The sequence below is a fragment of the Tachypleus tridentatus genome, chromosome 9 (assembly GCF_004210375.1).
Source record: "Tachypleus tridentatus isolate NWPU-2018 chromosome 9, ASM421037v1, whole genome shotgun sequence".
Lineage (NCBI taxonomy): Eukaryota > Metazoa > Arthropoda > Merostomata > Xiphosura > Limulidae > Tachypleus > Tachypleus tridentatus.
The window spans coordinates 87,080,887-87,101,448 of NC_134833.1; the positions used below are offsets into that span (position 1 = coordinate 87,080,887).

The 20,562-nt window shown below is 34.0% G+C and overlaps 1 long non-coding RNA gene across 1 annotated transcript in view; it reads right to left on the reverse strand.

The window, feature by feature from the left end:
• Positions 1-222: 222 nt before the first annotated feature.
• The window catches only part of LOC143225687 (uncharacterized), a 52,923-nt gene continuing 32,583 nt past the window's right edge, over positions 223-20,562 (reverse strand). Inside the window, exons 2-3 of the long non-coding RNA XR_013013984.1 lie at positions 13,007-13,126; positions 223-300 (exon numbers count right to left, since the gene is read on the reverse strand). This is a non-coding gene — a long non-coding RNA (uncharacterized LOC143225687). The remainder of the gene's footprint in view (positions 301-13,006; positions 13,127-20,562) is intronic.

The window sequence follows — 20,562 nt, forward strand, 5'->3', positions numbered from 1 at the left end:
GAAACTATTCGAATTTTAACAAACCAGGAAATTTGCATTTTGAATAATAAGTAAATACACGAGATCTGATAAAAAACAACAACTTTACTGTCAGGGCTTACAAGAACTGACCAATATAAGTTCGAGAAATTGTCACGTGCCATACAGATCCGTGGGATTAACTTGAAATAATCCAACTATTCATGGTTTAAGAAAGCCAGAAATGGATGATTTCAGCAAGAACGCAATCTCACGGGAATCTCCGTTTCATGTTGTCGAGGCTGTCACTTGAGTGTTATTACCTATTTACTGGTTTCATGTCTGAAAAAAAAGACACATGTGCCACGCTAAGAGAGACTACTTGTCATGGTTTTCAAGTTTATGACCAAATAAAGTTGGTTGGTTTATATTATTACGTCAGTAGAACTCTCTTTAGAAGAGGCTAAAATATAGTACCCGTTTCCAGATCCTGTAGTGAACACGTTTGTATGACAAGGATTACCTAAGGACAGAACGCAATACTCACCTACGTGAAGTCTTTTCTGTTGCGTATTATAATTTATCTCGGACGAGTTCCCGATTTACGAGGGCTGTTCAAAAAATACGCGGACTGTTTGAATTGCGCGGCTCCAGTTGGTTCCAGGGGAATCCGCTTGATGTCGCTAGGTTCGCACAGATCAGCTGATTACGACGCCATTTCCCGATTGCAGATATCTTTATTTGCGTATTAGCTACGCGGTTTTAAGTGAAGTGCGATTTTTTCACTTGGCGGATTTCAAAATGAATGACCTGAAGGAGCAACGACTTGCTGTGAAATTTTGTGTTAAACTTGGAACATCTGCGACTGAAACTTTTGCTATGCTTAACACGGCTTACGGTGATGTTGCTATGAAGCGTACGGCATGTTTCAAGTGGCATGAACGTTTTAAGGATGGTCGACAGTCCATTGAAGATGATGAGCGTCCTGGACGTCCTTCCACGTCAACTGACGACTCACACGTCGACAAAATCAACACCCTGGTGCGGGCAAATCAACGTCTGACTGTCAGGGAGCTTGCTGAAGAGTGTGGGATATCAGTTGGATCTTGTTACGAGATTTTGACCGAAAAATTGAAGATGCACCGCGTTGCTGCGAAATTCAGCCCTCAGAACTCGTGCGTTTTTGGCCAAACACTCGATCACTGTTCTTCTCCACCCCCCCTACTCACCTGACCTTGCTCCTTGCGATTTTTCCTTGTTCCCCAAACTCAAAAGACCCTTGAAAGGAAGATGATTTGAGACGATTCCCGAGATTAAGGCAAATGCGACGAAGGAGCTGGAGGACATTACAGAAGAAGCGTGCCAGGACTGTTTCAACAAGTGGAAACACCGTTGGGATAAGTGTGTGCGTTGGGGAGGAGAGTACTTTAAAGGGGTCCCAGACCTGTAACTTCTAAATACAGTACATTTTGTTTCATGACATCTGTCCGCGTATTTTTTGAACAGACCTCGTATTATGTTACGTATGCTACTTATTACGATTTTAAATAACTGGAAATTAAAATTTCAATTTATAAGTTAATTAAATGTTAATATGTATAAACTTTATTATACTTGCCAAGAAGACTGACACGCATAATTTTCTTTTTTTAACACAAATATATTTTAATATGCAAACGACAATATAATTTATAATAACGATTATTACAAATTATTATTTATACACAAAAATTTTATAAACTCACAAACAATATTTAGTCTTATATCTTTTTTGGAACTGAATATTTTATCGACGGTTCAAGTCCACGAGAAGCAAATAACTTTCGTATTTACACACAGATACAATTCACTTGACGTGAATGCTAGCTTGCTCTATTCTTTACACGTAAGATTTTTTGCTGAAGTATGCGATATCTTTGTAGAAATACTAACATCCGAAGTTAATTCTCTGAAGTTGAACGGTGCGTGATGTTTGAAATATTTATAAACGTTCCTCAACAAATATCTGTAGTTTTCCGATTAATAAGCGTTTGTCACAATTATATCTTCCAAGACTTGTAGTATACTGATTGTAGCGACCAAACGATATTCTATAAATTGTCTTGCCGCGTCGATTTATAAATTTTAGGCTAAAGTCTCGAAAGTTCACTTAGCCCGATAATATTCGAGGATACGCTAGTGCTTTCGTAAAACGTGTATTGTTGATTCTTACTCTCGAGAATCTTCTACAAATTTGGAGAACAGGCGGAACTTGCGCAATACACATTTAAGAACATACATTAATGCATTAAACAGAAACAAACATAGATATTCAAATAAATGTATAAAAGTAAATGCGTTACACTTCTCAAATTTGTGAAATAAAAATTAATATTTATGTTTAAATTTACAAAATTGATTATTGGGTTGAAATTATATAAACATATAAAATTATTAAATAAAAAGTTCTGAACTACAACTTTACGAGAGTTTTCTTCAACGAAAGAAATAACATTTTTTTCGTAAAAAAATAAAAACAAATTAGTATTAGAAAGGTATGTTTGATTCATGCAATGAAAGAATAAAACATAACGTATAGTATTTTAGCTTTTTATTCTAACAATCATCTCTGTAACTTAATCACAGAATAAAAACAAATAGTAAGAGAAAGTTTAGAGGCGAACAGCCAGTGAAAAACTAAATTAGTAAACTGATCTAAAAAAATGTAATGTGTCACTTGCATTTAAGTATTTTTAAATTAGGCAACTGATATAAAAAAGACGTAATGTGTCACTTATGCTGAAGTATTTTTAAATTAGTAAACCGATCTAAAGAAAAGAAGTAACGTATTACTTATGTTGAAGTATTTTTAAAGTAGTAAACAGATCTAAAAAAAATGTACTGTGCCACTTATGTTTAAGTATTTTTAAAGTAGTAACCAGATCTAAAAAAGATGTAATGTGTCACTTATGCTTAAGTATTTTTATATCAGTAAACAGATCTAAAAAAGATGTAACGTGTTGCTTATGTTGAAGAATTTTTAAACTAGCAAATAGACCTAAAAAGACATAATGTGTCGTTTATGTTGAAGTATTTTTAAAGTTGCTAACAGATCTTAAAAGACGTAATGTGTCACTTATGTTAAATTATTTTTATATTAGTAAACATATTTAAAAAGATGTAATGTGTCACGTATGTTGAAGTATTTTTAAATTAGTAAACGGATCTAAAAAAAGATGTAATGTGTCACTTATGTTGAATTATTTTTTAAATTAGTAAACATATTTAAAAAGACGTAATGTGCCACTTATGTTGAATTATTTTTTAAATTAGTAAACATATTTAAAAAAAAGATGTAATGTGTCACTTATGTTTAAGTATTTTTAAATTATTTCAGTTTAATACACACAGAGAGAGTTAGATAATTGGTATGGTTTGAAATATGTTTGTGAAGAAATGAAAACTGATCGGGCATGATTCGAAGAAAATAATTTTACAGAGCACGAAATAGTACCAATTCTGTAAGTACTGAGAGTCTCAGATCTGTCTTTAATGGTTAGTTAGGAAGAAATAGCAAAACATTCATTAACAAGTATTGGAATCTCTAAAAAAATCTTTAACGTTGGCCTGAAAACAATGGTACCAAATACGGTCGCAAGGCATTCTACTAGAAAAGATTGAAATGTAAAAAGAATAAGAAAATATTCAAAGTAACTATTTTATCACATTCTATTTGTTTCATAATGTAAGTACACAAACGACTTTCTGTAGCTTGAGATCATGTTTGCTTTATATAGACCTCAACATAATATTATGTTAAGCTCTGGACACTTTTGGTAAAAGTGGTATTGACTGACCATATAGAAGTGCCTCAACACCATATCAAGAGAAGAAAAAAGGAGCTTTATTTCCATAAAATGTTAGGAAACCATATTATCTCAAAAAAAAAGTGTGTTGCGAAGATACGTTGTCTGAATGATACCAGCCATTTGAAAAGTGTGATATATCGTGAAGTATAACAACTGCTGGGAAGATCCTTTGTGCCAAGTATATCAACTTTTAGGAAGATAATTCATGTCAAATACATCAATTGCTAGTAGGCTATTTCTTCTTAAGGATACCAACCATTCGAAAATATGTTCCTAGGTATAGCAACCACTGGACATACGTGTTGACAGTGTTTTACAGCTGTCAGGAAGTATTTTGTCCCAATAATGAAATGGAAATGAGGGTGTTGAATCACTATATGTCTACTTTTACCAAATTATGAGCAATTACATTAAAACTATTTCATTTCAAGTACAATAAACACTGGAAATATTAATATTTTGGGAAGAAATTATTTTAGTTTCCAAGCATTTAGAAAATATATCTTTAAACAAATAAATTTCTGGAAATATAAGTTTTATTTTATTAAAAATGTTGAACACGCATCTTCTCGAGTAGGTTACACCAATCATTCAAAAGATACACCTTTAAATCATATCAAAAGTTGGGAAGTTATAATGTTCAGATATAGCAAGGGAAAGAAAATAAGCCTTTTAAAGTTTATTAAATATTGATAAAATACTAACTGTTTAGAATGGCTGAATAGGTAATAAATAAAACTTTATTATAAGTGTACGATGTTTTTAATAAGATTATACACACATTTATATATATATGTCGGTCTTAGTGTATAAAAGCATAGACTGCACATACGCTGATACATATGTGTATACACTGGTGGCCAAAATCTTAAGGCAAAGGAACATAAAGAAAAATATGCATTTTGCGTTGTTGGACTCAACCACTTATTTGAGTAGAGCTTCGAAAGATGAAAATAAGAAAAGGGAAAATAAAAAACTTTTTTAGCACTTAATAGGGAAAATGTGAACACTATGAAACTAGCCTAAATATCAGCTGGTCAAATATTTAATACCATACTGAAACGAAGCTTTAATCGGTAAACACGTAACGAAATTTAGTCATTTGTGTTCAAGCATTAGCGTTGTCAACACCTCCCACTGACATCTTCTGGTTTACATTGAGTAAAAACATGGCAAAGGCTAAAAGGTTGACAGAGTTTGAACGTGGCAGAATTGTCGAGCTGCAAAAGCAAGGTTTTTCTCAATGTGCCACCGCTGGTGAGATTAGGCGTAGTAAAATTGCTGTTGCAAAGATCTTAAACGACCCCAAGGGATACGGAACGAGAATTTCATATAGTCGGCCCAAGAAAATTTCGCCGACGTTGAGCAGGAGGATTCGACGGGTTGTCCGGCAAAACACCAGCCGATCGTCGAACCAGATTAAGGCCCTTACGGACACAGAATGCAGCTCAAGAACAATAAGACGGCATCTACGAGAAAGGCTTTAAAAACCGTAAACGTCTTCAAAGGCCACGTCTCCTTTTACACCACGAAACAACTCGGTTAAACTTTGCTGAGAAGCACCAAACATGGGACGTAGAAAAGTAGAAGAATGAGAAAAAAATTTAACCTGGATGGTCCAGATGGCTTCCAACATTACTGGCACGATAAGGATATCCCACCGGAGACATTTTCTACACGACGCAGTGAAAGAGGTTCCTTCATGATCTGGGCTGCTTACTCCTTCCATGGAACAATGGAGCTTTAGGTTATACAGGGACGTCAAACAGCAGCTGGCTACATTGGTATGTTGCAGAGAGAATTCTTATTGACTGAAAGCCCTCGCTTGTGTTGAAATTACAGGATCTTTCAGCAGGACAACGCTGTAATCCACACTGCTCGCAGGACAAAGGACATTTTCATGGCGAATAACGTGATTCTTTTGGACCATCCAGCGTGTTCGCCTGAACTGAACCCCATTGAAAATGTTTGAGAGTGGATGGCAAGGGACATCTATAGAAATGGGCGTCAATTCCAAACAGTGCATGATTTTCGTGAAACCATCTTCACCACTTGGAATAACATTCCAGCCAGCCTTCTGCAAACGCTTATATTGACTATGCCAAAGCGAATGTTTGAAGTTATTCGCAATGACGGCCGTGCAACTCACTACTGAGACCTCTTATTGGGCATTTCCTACCCTGTTTAGGACTTCTTTTTGGTATGGTATTAAACTTTTGACCAGCTAGTATTTAGGCTAATTTCATAGTGTTCACATTTTCTCTATTAAATGCTAAAAAAAAATTTATTTTTATTTTCTCTTTCCTTATTTTCAACCTTAGAGCTCTACTCAAATAAGTGTTTGAGTCTAACAAGGCAAAATGCATATTTTTTCTTTATGTTCATTGGCCTTAAGATTTTGGCCATCAGTGTATATCAGCAGTAAGAAAGGGAGTATTGCGGCTGAAGGATGCAGCCTCGCGCTGATTAGCTGCGTCAGGGGAAGGGTGATGCCATCAAAGTTTACGAGGTCGTAGTTTCAATTTTTGGCATTAGAGGGTGTCACACTGTTTGAAGCTATATTGTAACACAAAAGTATGTGTGTGTTTGCGTACGTGTGGCGTCGTCAAAGATGGAGAGGTCATAGTTCGAAGTTAGTGACACGTTGCTAGGCCGCCATAATAAATGATTATGTCATAAAGTGGAGAAAGTGTTTTTTTTAGGCCGCCATTATAGGTAGCCATGACTCATACAATACATTTCTCAACAAAAATAAATCATTAAATTAATTAATTAAATCATCATAAAAATGAGGTTTAACTGTGATTCATTAAAATAATTATAATTAAATCACCCTAATCACACTAATTGGCCTGGCATGGCCAAGCGCGTAAGGCGTGTGATTCGTTATCCGAGGGTCGCGGGTTCGCGCTCGCGTCGCGCCAAACATGCTCGCCCTCCCAGCCGTGGGGCGTTATATGTGACGGTCAATCCCACTATTCGTTGGTAAAAGAGTAGCCCAAGAGTTGGCGGTGGGTGGTGATGACTAGCTGCCTTACCTCTAGTCTTACACTACTAAATTAGGGACGGCTCGGTGCAGTGGGCTAACAACCTACTCACCTAAATACCTGTTGAAGAATCCGCAAGCGATTGCGGCCCTATGTTCCTTGATGGAATCTAATGGTGATAACTAACTAACTAACAAACTAATCACACTAATTATTTAAGAAATTCTAAGAAGGATAGTGAATGCTGATTCACTAGTTAACTAATTCATCCTTAAAAGGACACTTAACACTAATTCATTTATAATTAATTCGTCATTAAAAGGATTGTATCTTAAACAAGTGATTAAAGATGTTCTGTAATGTAATAAAATGTCAAAAGCAATCTTTAACAAAACACACTTATATACATTTGCCATGCAAACAACGCATTTCTGTAGGTAATAACACTTTTACTAATATTCACAAAATAATTTATACATGTTTTACAAAGCAGACTTTCACATATTATTATCACCATAGTATTTTAACAATATACTCTGACAGTACAAACCATTAATGCTTAGATTTCATTTTGTTAAAATTTATTATCTGTAATAAAAATGATAACTGATTGACTTACTGTGTTTGTTTAATTTCTATACAACCAATTATCACTGGGAAACGTACATAAAACTTGCGAAAATATGGAACATATTTTAAAACTTTTCATAGCTTGTTTCAGACAATGTTCCGTGGAACACTATTTCACAAATCATATATAAGCTAAATGAACGAGTTATTGATTATTAATATTTAAAATACCACAGTCTTCAGGCTGTTTATCATGAAATACACATACAAATTACTACATGTCGTTTCTGACTTCATAAGACTAACGAACCTGTATTTGATATCTTAGATATATACAGGTGTTTGTGATAACACGTGATCAAATATATATATTGGAGATATTGACGTCACTAACCACACATACGCATATTATCAAGGCTATCATTTAAAACACCAGAACTGTCAGACTGTCTGAAACTAAGACACTAATAGCAAAGTACACGCAGGCAAACCTCTATTTTATATAGAAAACTCATATTTTATCATAACCCAATATAAAAGTATTAATAAATGTATGTAAAATCATATGTTTAACAGCCTATGTAAAATTACATATTTAACAGCCATACTGAAATATTTGGAAACAAAACTTCGAGATATACTAATATGCCATTTTAGAAAGCTCTTTTGTTTATAAAATACTGTCATATATATCAATGTAATATCTGTCGTATATACTTATCCAAATATATTATTATAAATGAAACATGAGGGGCATGTGATCCAGGTTTCTTTGTTTTAGAAACTACAAAACATTTCAAAACTAAACTGTCTGTCGTGCTGACCTTTTGTCAAAAAAGCAGTTGACAAAGTGCCACATAAAATGCTTTCAAAACATTTGTCGCTATAGGTATGGGAGATGAGTTAGCAAATTGAATAGAAGAGTGGCTGGATGGAAGAAAGTAGAGGGTTGCTACAAATAGAGTTCAGTCAGACTGTATTAATGTCACAAGTAAAGTACTTCAAGGCTCAGTCTTAGGACCTTTACTCTTTTTGATTCACGTCAATGGCATAAATGACATAAATTATTATAATTTGCAAATCATTATAAGGGCTTGGTTGTTGCTAGGTATGAAGAGGATTCTTCTGATTCACAAAATGATTTAAATCATTTAGCGAGTTGGGCAAATATATAGCACATGAGTTTTAAATATAATAAATGTAAGATGATGCATGTGGGTTAATATAATTTGAATGAGAATAACCTTAACAACGTTGTGAAAGAAAGTGACCTTGGTGTAATATTCAATCTCTAAAGTCATTTAATCAGTGTGTGCTTTTGCTAGTTGTAGAGCGAATAGGGTATTAGGTTGTATCTACAGAAATATTGAATACAAGTCTAAAGAGATTATAATTACATTGTATAGGTTAATTCATTAGGTTACATTCAGAATACTGTGTTCAGTCTTGAGCCCTTCACCTTAGAAAAGATATTGAATTGTTGGAAATGATTCAGCAAAGGGTTATTAAAATGGTGACTGGGATGTAGGTAGGTGTAATCGTATGAGGAGAGGTTGAAATCTCTCAAACTGTTTTCTCTTGAAAGATGAAGAGTTAGAGAAATCTGATTGAGGTGTTTAAGATTGTAAAGGTAATTCAAAGTGTTATTGCATTATCTTTTTTCATATTTAAAATTAAGAATAGTGGGACTATAGAATGTAAATATAAGTTTTGGCATGGTGGGAGTTATCTTCAGAGAGTTTTATTTTTCTAAGAAGGTGGTTGGCCTTTGGAATGGGTTGTCTTCAGATGTTGTAGAGGAAGAAAATTTAAATGAGTTTAAGAACAATATTAGTAGGTACATGAATCATGAGGATTGATTTTAGGTTGTTGTTGGTTTTAAAGTTAATTTAGTTCAGAGTGTGGAACAGCCGAGATGGACTTACAGATGCTCCGAAACGTGATGTTATGCATTGCAATCCAGCAAATAATTTATGTTAAAGAAAATGTAACAAAAAGTAAACAGTCATTCAAGAAAGAATGCATACTAAAAGGGAATTTAAGAAGGAGTACACTGTAACCTACCAAAGAATGTATACTAAAAAATATGTCAAGAAGTAGATTGTAACCCAGCAAAGAATGTGTATTAAAAATAGAAAGTAGCTATAAATAGATGTTAACTTGGTGAGCTTTGCTAAAAGTAGTTATTTATAAAATAACTGGCAATAAACGCACATTTAATGTCTGTGATACTTTGTAATAAACTGTTATTTATAGATCAGTTAACAATAACTACACCTTTAAGTTAACATCTGTGAAACTTTGCTAAAGGTTTTTATTTGAAGATTAATTTACAGTAAAGGTACATTTAACTTCTGTGAAGCTTTATAATGAGCTGATAGTGTGTGTTGACAGGCCTGAATTTACTAGAGTATTAATATTCTGAAATATACGCTTAAAAATATTTGGTGCAATGTTTTTCATTATAAAATAAATTTTTACATTTTTTCACTTTAACGTATCGCAGAAACTAATCTTGACTCGCTTTTCTTTTAAAGAAGCAGAGAAGACTATCTTTCAAAACGATTCATTAATTGTCCTCGAAAAGTGACAAATGAGGTCGCAAGTTACAATAATGTAGCGCGCAAATGTCATAACCCAGAAAGAAATAGTCCGAGAAAAGGAAGTGACAGGGAGTAGGATGTATTCCAGAATAAAACTGAGAACAAAACAAATGTAGCATGGATAGCAATTAATATAGTAAAGAATGTGTGTTAAAATAAAACGGAGCAAAGTGTGGAGAGTAACCCAGCAAAAAATGTATACTAAAAAAAACTATAGTAAAGTGTAGTTAGTTGCCTGGAATTAAGTACAAAGCTGCACAATGGGCTATCTGTGATCTGACCACCACGGGTATCGAAACCAGGTTTATAGAGGTGTGAGTCCACAGATATACCATTGTGCTACTGTGTACGTGTAGAGAGTAACCCAGCAAAGAATGCATACTAAGATTAAATGTAACTACAAGTATAATGTAACTCAACAAATAACATATGTTAAAGAAAACGTATCTAGGTGTAGACAGTAACCCAGTTAAAATATATACTAAAATAGAATGTAGTTTGCTGTAAATTACATTTTTAAAAATCTTCTAAATATGATGCTTGAGGTTAGTCATATCAATACGTAGTTTTAACTTCAAAGCATTTACCGAATTAACACCAAGAAAATTACATCACACTGTAATATAATCTTACAAGTTCTTTGACACAAACTGAATATTCGGGAATATTACAGACTTCTAGTCAATGATAATATAGTTTTTTCTTAAGAAAGTGAAATCGCTTTTTAATTTGAATTTTTCTTCTAACCTGATATAATACAATTTATTCGATTGCTGCATTTAAGCACAAAGCCACATAATGGGCTAAATGTGCTCTGTTCATTACAGGTATCGAAACCACGTTCAGCAAAATTATGAAAACACAGAATGCTGTTTTAATTTGTAGTCTCAAGTTTTGAAACAAAATTAGAGAAAAGCTAAAAATAAAATAACTACAAATGCGAATTTTGTTGAGCTATGAATAACAAAATGATTAACACTTTGTTAACTGACAAAAATGTGTAAATTTAGTGGCGCACGTGTCTGTCAACGAGGAAGTATATTCATACAGAATATTAAAATAATGTAGTACAGTATCCTCCTGTTAGTGCACTATGATTTCTTTTTTCACTAATAGTAGAAAGTTCTTGGAATAATTACGGAAACTGTGAAAAAATAATATTTCAAAAATTACATTCTATAAGTCTGGAGAAAACACTTTTTAAACTTAAGCATATTCTTAACTATCAAGCATCAAAAGACTGTTTAATAACAAACATTTTCTAGCAAGAAATGTTAAACGAATTAGCAACTTTTAACTTCCTGTTTTATTACTAATATATGCCTTTAGCACAGATTTCTGAGATGATTAAAATGAGTTAGAATATATTTTTGCACTCTGAAAACTTCAGTTCTGATGAGTATTCCAAACCAATAACAATGAAAAGTGATTGAATCTATGTGTTAAACTTGAAATATGTATTTAAAATCAAAATATAATGTATATCTTATAATTTTATTAAACTGAATTATTCTGATGACAATAAACGAGTAAAATCAACGAAGTATACATATTATATAATAACAGTTTTCTTAATTCAATGATTGGATGAACACATTTCTTTAGTAATGTGGTGACTATAATTAATGATAACAAAGCGTTAGCCTCACCCTAGTGGCACAGCGGTATATCTTTAGATTTATATCTCTCTAAACCAGGTTTCGATACCCGTGGTGGGCAGAGCACAGATATTCCACTCTGTAGCTTTTGCGGTTAACTACAAACACGCAAAGATTTTATAAATGTTTCAGTTATTCAAAATTAGTGTTAAGTTGTCTCCCGCTGGTACAGCGGTACGTTTACGGACTTACAACGCTAAAATCAGGGGTTTGATTCTTCTCGGTGAAGTCAGCAGATAGACTGATGAGGCTTTGCTATAAGAAAGCACACACACACAGTGTTAAGCTTATGTATAAGTGGATTAGATAATGTAATAAGATAACGGGAAAAGGGATAACGTTATTTTGTCTTTAAATTTTAGGATAAAGTATACTAACTTTTTCTGACATTATTCCTAAGGTAAGTACTTTCATTATGCTTCGTTGGATATCGTTTCAAGAAAAAAGATCAAATAAAAAGAATGACAAAATATGTAGAATGTTTTATATTTTGACAATTGTAAACGACAAGATATTCTTTATTATAATAATCAGTATTGAACTAGCTTCCTATTTTAATTTTGTGTTGTTATATTTTCATTTCTCATTACGATTCAGTTCACTACTTATTTACAGTATTTACGTTTTTAATTATTGCATGTTTTTTATTTGGAATATTCTATTATTTATTTCCACATGGCCCGCCATGGCCAAGTGTTAAGGCATTCGACTAGTAATCTGAGGGTCGAGAGGTTCGAATCCCGGTCACACCAACCATGGTTCCCCCTTTCAGCCGTAGGGGCGTTATAATATTACGGTCAATCCCACTATTCGTTGGTAAAAGAGTAGCCCAAGAGTTGGCGGTTGGTGGTGATGACTAGCTGCTTTCCTTCCCTCTAGTCTTACACCAGATAGCCGTCGAGTAGGTTTGCCCGAAATTCAAAATAATTTATTTCCACAGTTATATTTCCATACATCTCTTCCTGTTTTGTCTTTAGACTAATCTAATAGTTCAAATATAAATTATGCTCTCTTACATTGTTATTGTAACTGAATATGACTGAATTCTAAATTAAATTGAATCAAAGTACTTTAAACAACTTTCATGATTATTATACGATACCCAATAAAACACATGATTATAGTCACTAATTTCGTTTTTTGTATTTTTATGGTTTAACATATTCACATATGGGGGTATTTTTGCCCTTTATTGTGTTTTATGACTTCACTCTTTACAATAACATTATTTTTCAAAGCTAACAAATTATATAATATTTTCGTTATGTTTATTTAGTGTAATCATTCTCAACTACAGACTATAACATAAGAATCAAACATTATTTCCTGTGATCCAGATTAAAAACAAGCATGTTTCTTGCAAAAATTGATCAAAAACTCACCATGTTAGGGATTAGACAGCTACTTGGTTTTCGTACCACTTTGCTCTCTGCAAGGTCATTCATGGTGTACTGTACGTTGTTAGAGGTATCTGTACGATATTGTCCAGTTTATCTTCATTGCTACAACAATATATTCGTATTAATCTTAATTAAACATGTGTTATAAGTAAGAATTAAATGGGTGGAAAATGTTAAAATTATCATCTCGTGTCTGTTCACCTATCTATGAAAAATAGAGAAAAACACTATACGAACCTGTGTTATATCAGATCAAAAATCTGAAACTGAAGGTTAAGATACGGTCGTAGAAAAAGAAGACTCCTCTTCTGTTTAAAACTCCTTTTAAACACTCATACCTCACCTAAGTGTTTCCTTAAACTATCTGAGCATGCTCCTTCAGTCTCACCTTCTCTGTTACAAACCGAGAGATTGAAAGTCCTCGTAAACCTAACTGCTTGCACAGCGAAAGAAGTAACAAATCGTAGCTAACTTCTGTAAATCTAACAGACTGCTTAGCGAAATAATTAAGAAAGAGCAGACACAAATAATAGGAATAGCGCATTAAAATAAGATTTTGGAAATATGTGTTTATTTAAGGAAACTTAAACCAAATTATTTCGAAAATCGCGAGTTCTGCCTCCTAAGTAATCAGTCATAAAACTATTCCTTTAAAGTCAAAGCTTTGTAAGTCTAATCAGTTTACCATTCTCGATTGCTATTACAGTAACATACAGAATAGAAATTAGTGTCTGGAAATAAGTAGTGATAAACTAAATGATAATGTTATTTTGCCTTCCGCAACCGTATAACCAAAATACCCGTACTTTAAAATATTTGATTATCTGGAATTAAAAACAAAGCTACACAATAGGATATCTATACTCTGCCCACCACGGGTATCCAAACCCGGTTTCTAGAGGTATACGTCCATAAACATGGCGCTGTACCAATCCAGTCTTGCTTCGGGGCTTGAGAGACAACCAGGGGCGTTCAGAAACTTTTGTTTCTCTTTAGCGAGAGATGAGGTTAGGTGTTGACAATGTGGGATTAGTTCGATGGTTGGCGGTTCGTCGCTGGAAAGGTAACTTTCGAGCTGAGGTGGAGTCATCGGAAAAGCCAGAAAACGGGGAGCTGACTCGGAGGGTTGTACGATAGTAGCTTCTCCCTACTTTATTTTTTAACCCTTGTACCACTGGGGGCGTTACTTTTAAAAGAGAAAATCTTCTTCGCTAGTTAAAAATGTTTTACACGTGTAATGGCACAAACTTTTACAAAATAGGTTTAATCCAATACGTTTATAATAAATTATGAAACAAGATAACTAGTATGGCATATTTTATAAGAATAAAACTTTATGGGTTTTCCATAGTTAAACCTGACACATTTGTAAATATATATAAAGATATAATGATTCTTATCTTGCAGCGCTAAAGTCGAAAGTAACTCTTCTATTTAGGCTAAAACTATAAATTCTGAAAACAGTCTAAATTGTCTGTGGTAAAATATAAAGTAAGTTATAATCAAATTCCAACATTTTGTTTATTTCTGTGTTGAATTTTCGCGAGTAGCTACTCAAATGCTATTTGCCATTCCTGATTTAGAAGAGCGAGGCTAGAGGGAAGAGAGTTAGTCAACACCGCCCATCGCTAATTCGTGGACTACAATAATGGAATAGTGGGATTATCATCACATAACTGAAAGAGCGAGTATGTTTGGTGAAGAGATTCGAACTCGTAACGCAGAAGAGTCTAGCGCCCTAACCATCATCTCATGCCAGTCCAATTGCATACAGAATTTATAATTTAGGTTGTCAACCTAATTTCTTAAATTGATATTACAAAAAGAATAAGGAGGTCACATCAATTAGTTCTCCGGTGGGACAGCAGTAATTATATGGACTTGAAATTCTAAAATTCGTAGTTCGATTCCATGCAATGGACAAAGCAGATAGCCCAATGTGACTTTGCTCTAGAAAGAAAGAAACACATTAATTACTTGTAAAAATAAAGATTCAGATAATATAAGAACGTCTGTAACTAAATCAACCCTTTACATAATATTACAGACGAAACACATATACTCCCCAAAATCCTTAACAACATCTCTCTTTTGTTTAAAGCACTTCAACAGAGTTTCAGTTTCTTTCATAGCACTCCTTATCAGTTTCAATCAAAGTGTGGCAGCTTTATTATGGAAAAAGGTTTGTTTATAATAAATGGTTAGTTGGTCTGGGTGGTATGAAGAGATTTAGGTGGTACTGCTATAAGTTTATGAAGTTTTTACCAATATATGATATGGAAGGAAGTTTTGTTTCAGTTTGGATGCTTTGACTCTATTCAGGTACTTCTATCTCTGCCTGAGCTATATGTTTCACTTCTGGAATTGCCTGCCCTCCCTTCTCAATGATACGACCAACTTGAGATGTCGGAAAAAGAAAAGGTTTTCATTTGAATTGCCTCCTGGGGTTCAGCAAACTATTCCCTGCTAACTCCTTGTTTATGAACTGCTGTTGTGACGAACTGGGTTCTGAAAGAAGTATTGTACATTCCATAAGAAGCTGAAACGTATCTAGAGCCTTCCATGATAGACATTTTTTCCATGGAATGAATATCGGGAAACATGAATGTTTGGAGAGCAGACATATCATTCTCTTTGGTGAAAGTTCAAACTGATCATCTGCTTTCTTTTATAAATATTTTCTATTTTACCCACAACGATAATGTTTCATTCTATGTTAAAGCTATTGAAATTACCTATGCTACTAGAAACAGTGATTTTGGTGCCTATTTCTTCTATTATTCCATGAATAATATTATCATCGTTTCTACAAATAATACGGCTTATCAAATTATCAATCAAAGGTTTTAAGATAATGCCATTCTAATTATTATTTTTCTGTTTCCTTCTGTATCACTAACAAAATCTTCTGTCAAATTAAAGAACAGTTTTCTAAGTTTCCGTATTTTGTATTTACTTTTTCGAAACATGTGAACTTTTCTTTACGATGCGTATCATCCTTAGCCTTCGACTGCTCTATTATTTATATTATGGTACCACCAACTTGCCTTATAACTGTCTCTACCATGTCACCGAGTATAAGTATTCACAGAGGATAATATATTTGACGTTGGGAGTTAAGTGAATTTTCTAATTAAGGAAAAGGTCAAAATCCCCTGTTTGTGTGGTTCCCATGACCTTGGATAATTACAAAATCAACTTTCAAATGTGAACTTTCACATTCTAATTTGTTAAGTTCAGCGACTCTTGATGTACTTGACCTGTACTTTTCATACCTGCCAAATTGTACTTATGTATGTGTGTGTGCGTGAAGGGAGGTAAGAATTTCAATTTTATATTGAACGTTAGTATTAAGGTACAAAGGGAAAAATTACTTTGATTTTAAATACTCTTTAACGAAAGAAAGCCTTAAGTCTTAGAAATATGACTATACTTGTTGAGAATATATGAGATAATGAAAGAAGCTTATGAACATTGCTGAATTAAAACATTTAACAGAAAAATAAAAGCCTCAGTTTACTAAAACAGTATATTACAAAGCTAAAATAAAGTTTAAATTAATATAATTAGTCATTTCAGGATCCAGAGGAAGCTCTGGTTTTCTAAAGTTCTAGTGTTTGGGGGAATTGAGCTAGGCCGCATGGAGAACCAATTATAACAATCTGTTCGCCTGTCAACGTTCTATTGCATGACCTTAGAGATATATATTTCTTATAAAACCCTTTCCTGGTTATTCCTCAATAACTTTGATTCAGGACTTAATAAAACGTCCTGGGTGGTAAATTTTGGAATTTGAAGACAATGATGTGCTCAATGAGCTGTTCTAACGTACTAGTTACCTTTTCAACACGAAGGGCTTAGCTATTCTGTCACATAACATAATCTTTGTATTGACTCCGTGTAGAATCTCAACAGAATTTATGCAAATAAAATACTGTCAAATTATTAACACTTCTCATAGATTCAGCGTTTGCCCTATACTCCTGGTTTATATGACAGTCTCCAACTGACTAATTGACAAAACAGTAGTTAAGTAAGCCAGTGGACACCATACATTTGGTTCACCACTTGCAGACATTCTGAGACTTTGGGATGTTTGTTCTGTTACTACATCAATTATTAATGGTCTCTTTCTTCTCTCTACTTTTGTGTTTTTATTTGTTACAGATATGTTGGTTCATGGAAAAACAGAGGAGTGTATAGCGATGTATGTCCTTCCTGGTGCTCAGTTGACATCTTTGTCGTTAATTATATACATCTCCATGCTTCGGATCCCAATATGATTACCATCCCAGAAGAATAATTAAAAAATGAAATGTCAGCTGTCTTTTTCTTGTGTTTTTAATATCTTGAAAAAGTTTTCACGTGGTTCTCATCCTTTTTTTGTATACTGTCTTATTTTCAAGGTGACCTATTTGATGTATATAACAGATTCTTCCTTCATAGGTGCCAGGAGCTCCTTCTCTGGTGAAGTAACTTATGAAATATGGTCATCTGTGGTGACTGTAGGTTCAGCCTCATATTCATTTGTATTCTAGAATATTATAGATATCCTAACTGTATCTATTTTTTTCTCATTCATTTGGTATCTTCTAGTTGTACATTTACTGTTAACTTTTATTAATTTCAAGCCTTTTTATGATCGTTATCTCATGTTTGAACCTATAAATCTTTATTCATGTCGAATAAGTTGATAAAATTAGAACATTTTATGATTGCTTAAGTAACTAACCTTTTGAGTAATTTGTTGGACTAAGGCTTTAGTAAAATTACTTTATGTCAAGTATCGATACGTTTTGGAACAGATTATTTAAGGTCATTATAAGAAATCATCAGAATGAAATGCAAGGGCAAAGCCTTAAAACATATAACATACATATTCAAGTCCTTTTATAGGTATCGCTACCTCCTGGAGATGATCTTTTCCATAATGTGATGTGCAGACCATATATTTGATTTATTACACAAACTTATGAGCTCTGCATTCATAATTCACTTAAGTGATCAATCTGTTTCATATGTATATATATGTTTGTGTGTGTAGAAAATTAATATTTAAATAGCCTAGCAAAATAAAATCAAAAGAAAGGACTCGCTTAAAAACAGCAAACCCAAAATATTTAAATGAATAAAACAAGTCCAACCCAAAAATACAACAAATGAAATTAAAGACATTACATAAATTAGAAGGATCCTGATGATAAAGGCTATAAATGAGTCTAAAATTCAAAATAGTTTTGAATTTTTATGCCCAAACATGTTAGGAATATTCCATCTATCAGACAAGATTCCGATGACGATGTAAAACTCGCCAAAAACTAAGGAGAATTGTTTAAGGGTTGAGAGTTGGGTGCTTGAACTCACGACTTCCGAACTCTTGTTGTCTTTTGCTGTTTGCAGCCTGTTGTGAGAAGGCAGCTACCCTTAATATTTATACTTAACCTTAACGTAGAATAAAGCTACACTGAAACAAATTATATTCTTATAATAGAAATAAAACCACCCTATATTTCTATAGAACTTACAACTTATTAATGTAATAACTAGTGATGTTAAACAGAACTAAAAACCTTTACTTTAAATTCTTAAGTCCCCACCCCCATCGTTACACCTTTAACTTGACAAGTTTGTTCAAGTATAAACCGGGTGAGTTGAGATAAGCCCATCTACCCGAGGTTGGTCTTTTTGCCTCCAAGTGGTAAAGAGGGCTTCACGAAGATTATGCACTGTTTGGAATTGACGTCCATTTCTATAGACTTACCTTGCCATCCACCCCCAAACATTTTCAATGGGGTTCAGTTGTTTGTCCTGCGGGCATTGTGGATTGCAGCGTTGTCCTGCTGAAAGATCTAGTCATTTACACAAAAGCGAGGGCCTTCAGTCAATAAGAATGCTCTCTTCAACATGCCAATGTAGCCAGCTGCTGTTTGACGCCCTTGTATAACCTGAAGCTCCATTGTTCCATGGAAGGAGAAATCACCCCAGAAAGCACTCCACTGTGTTGCGCAGAAAATGTCTCCAGTGGGATATCCTTATCGTGCCAGTAACGTTGGAAGCCATCTAGACCATCCAGGTTAATTTTTTTTCTCATCAGAGAACAAAACCTTTTCTACATCCCATGTTTGGTGCTTCTCAGCAGAGTTTAACCGAGCTGTTTCGTGGTGTGGATGGAGACGTGGCCTTTGAAGACGTTTACGGTTTTTAAAGCCTTTCTCTCGTAGATGCCGTCTTAATGTTCTTGAGCTGCATTTTGCGTCCGTGAGGGCCTTAATCTGGTTCGACGATCGGCTGGTGTTTTGCCGGGCAACCCGTCGAATCCTCCTGCTCAACTCCGGCGAAATTTTCTTGGGCCGACTACATGAAATTCTCGTTCCGTATCCCGGGTCTTTTAAGAAATTTGCAACAGCAGTTTTACTACGCCCAATCTCACCAGCGATGGCACATTGAGAGAGATCTTGCTTTTGCAGCTCGTCAATTCTGCCACGTTCAAACTCTATCAACTTTTTAGCCTATGCTATGTTTTAACCCAATGTAACACAGGAGATGTCAGTGAGAGATATTGACAACGCTGATGCTTGAACACAAATAACTAAATTTCGTTACGTATTTACCGATTAAAGCTTCGTGTCAGTATGGTCTTAAACTTTTAACCAGTTAGTATTTAGGCTAATTTCATAGTGTTCACATTTTCCCTATTAAATGCTAAAAAAGTTTTTTTATTTTCCCTTTTCTTATTTTCATCTTTCGAAGCTCTACTTAAATAAGTGGTTGAGTCTAACAACGCAAAATGCACATTTTTCTTTATGTTTATTGGCCTTAAGATTTTGGCCAGCAGTGTATGAATGCTGAAATTTCTATATTAGAGTTTGTTTGTTTGTTTTGAATTTCGCAAAAGCTACTCGAGGGCTATCTGTGCTAGCCATTCCTAATTTAACAGTGTAAGACTAGATGGAAGACAGCTAGTCATCACCACCCACCGCCAACTCTTGGGCTACTCTTTTACCAACGAATAGTGGGATTGACCTTCACATTATAACGCCCCCACGGCTGAAAGGGCGAGCATGTTTGGTGTGACGAGGATTCGAACTCGCAACTCGCCGATTACAAGTTGCGTGCCTTATCTACCTGGCTATGTTGGGTCAAATATTAAGATAACCAACTCTTACAAGTGTTACACATTCCAAAAGTTGAAGGTAAAATTTTCTGTCATAATGCGACACAAAGGGACATTTATGCTCTCCCCACCTGTGTTTGGAAACTCGATTTCTGGTAGTGTATGTCAGGAGTCATGCTGCTGTGCCAGTGAGGAAACTGAAGGTAAAAACTATCTTAAAGAGAACAAACTTCCTGTTATATTATTAAGAGCTAATAATTATGGAAATATTTGAAGATCGATTATTTATAAATATAGTTTATAACATAAATAATTTTCTCCAACAGCAATATGTTTTTGTTTCAATAGTTTAATAAAATTAAAAAGAAGCTGAAATGTTAATTAGAAATCAATATATATATAAATATACATTCCATCGCTTTTG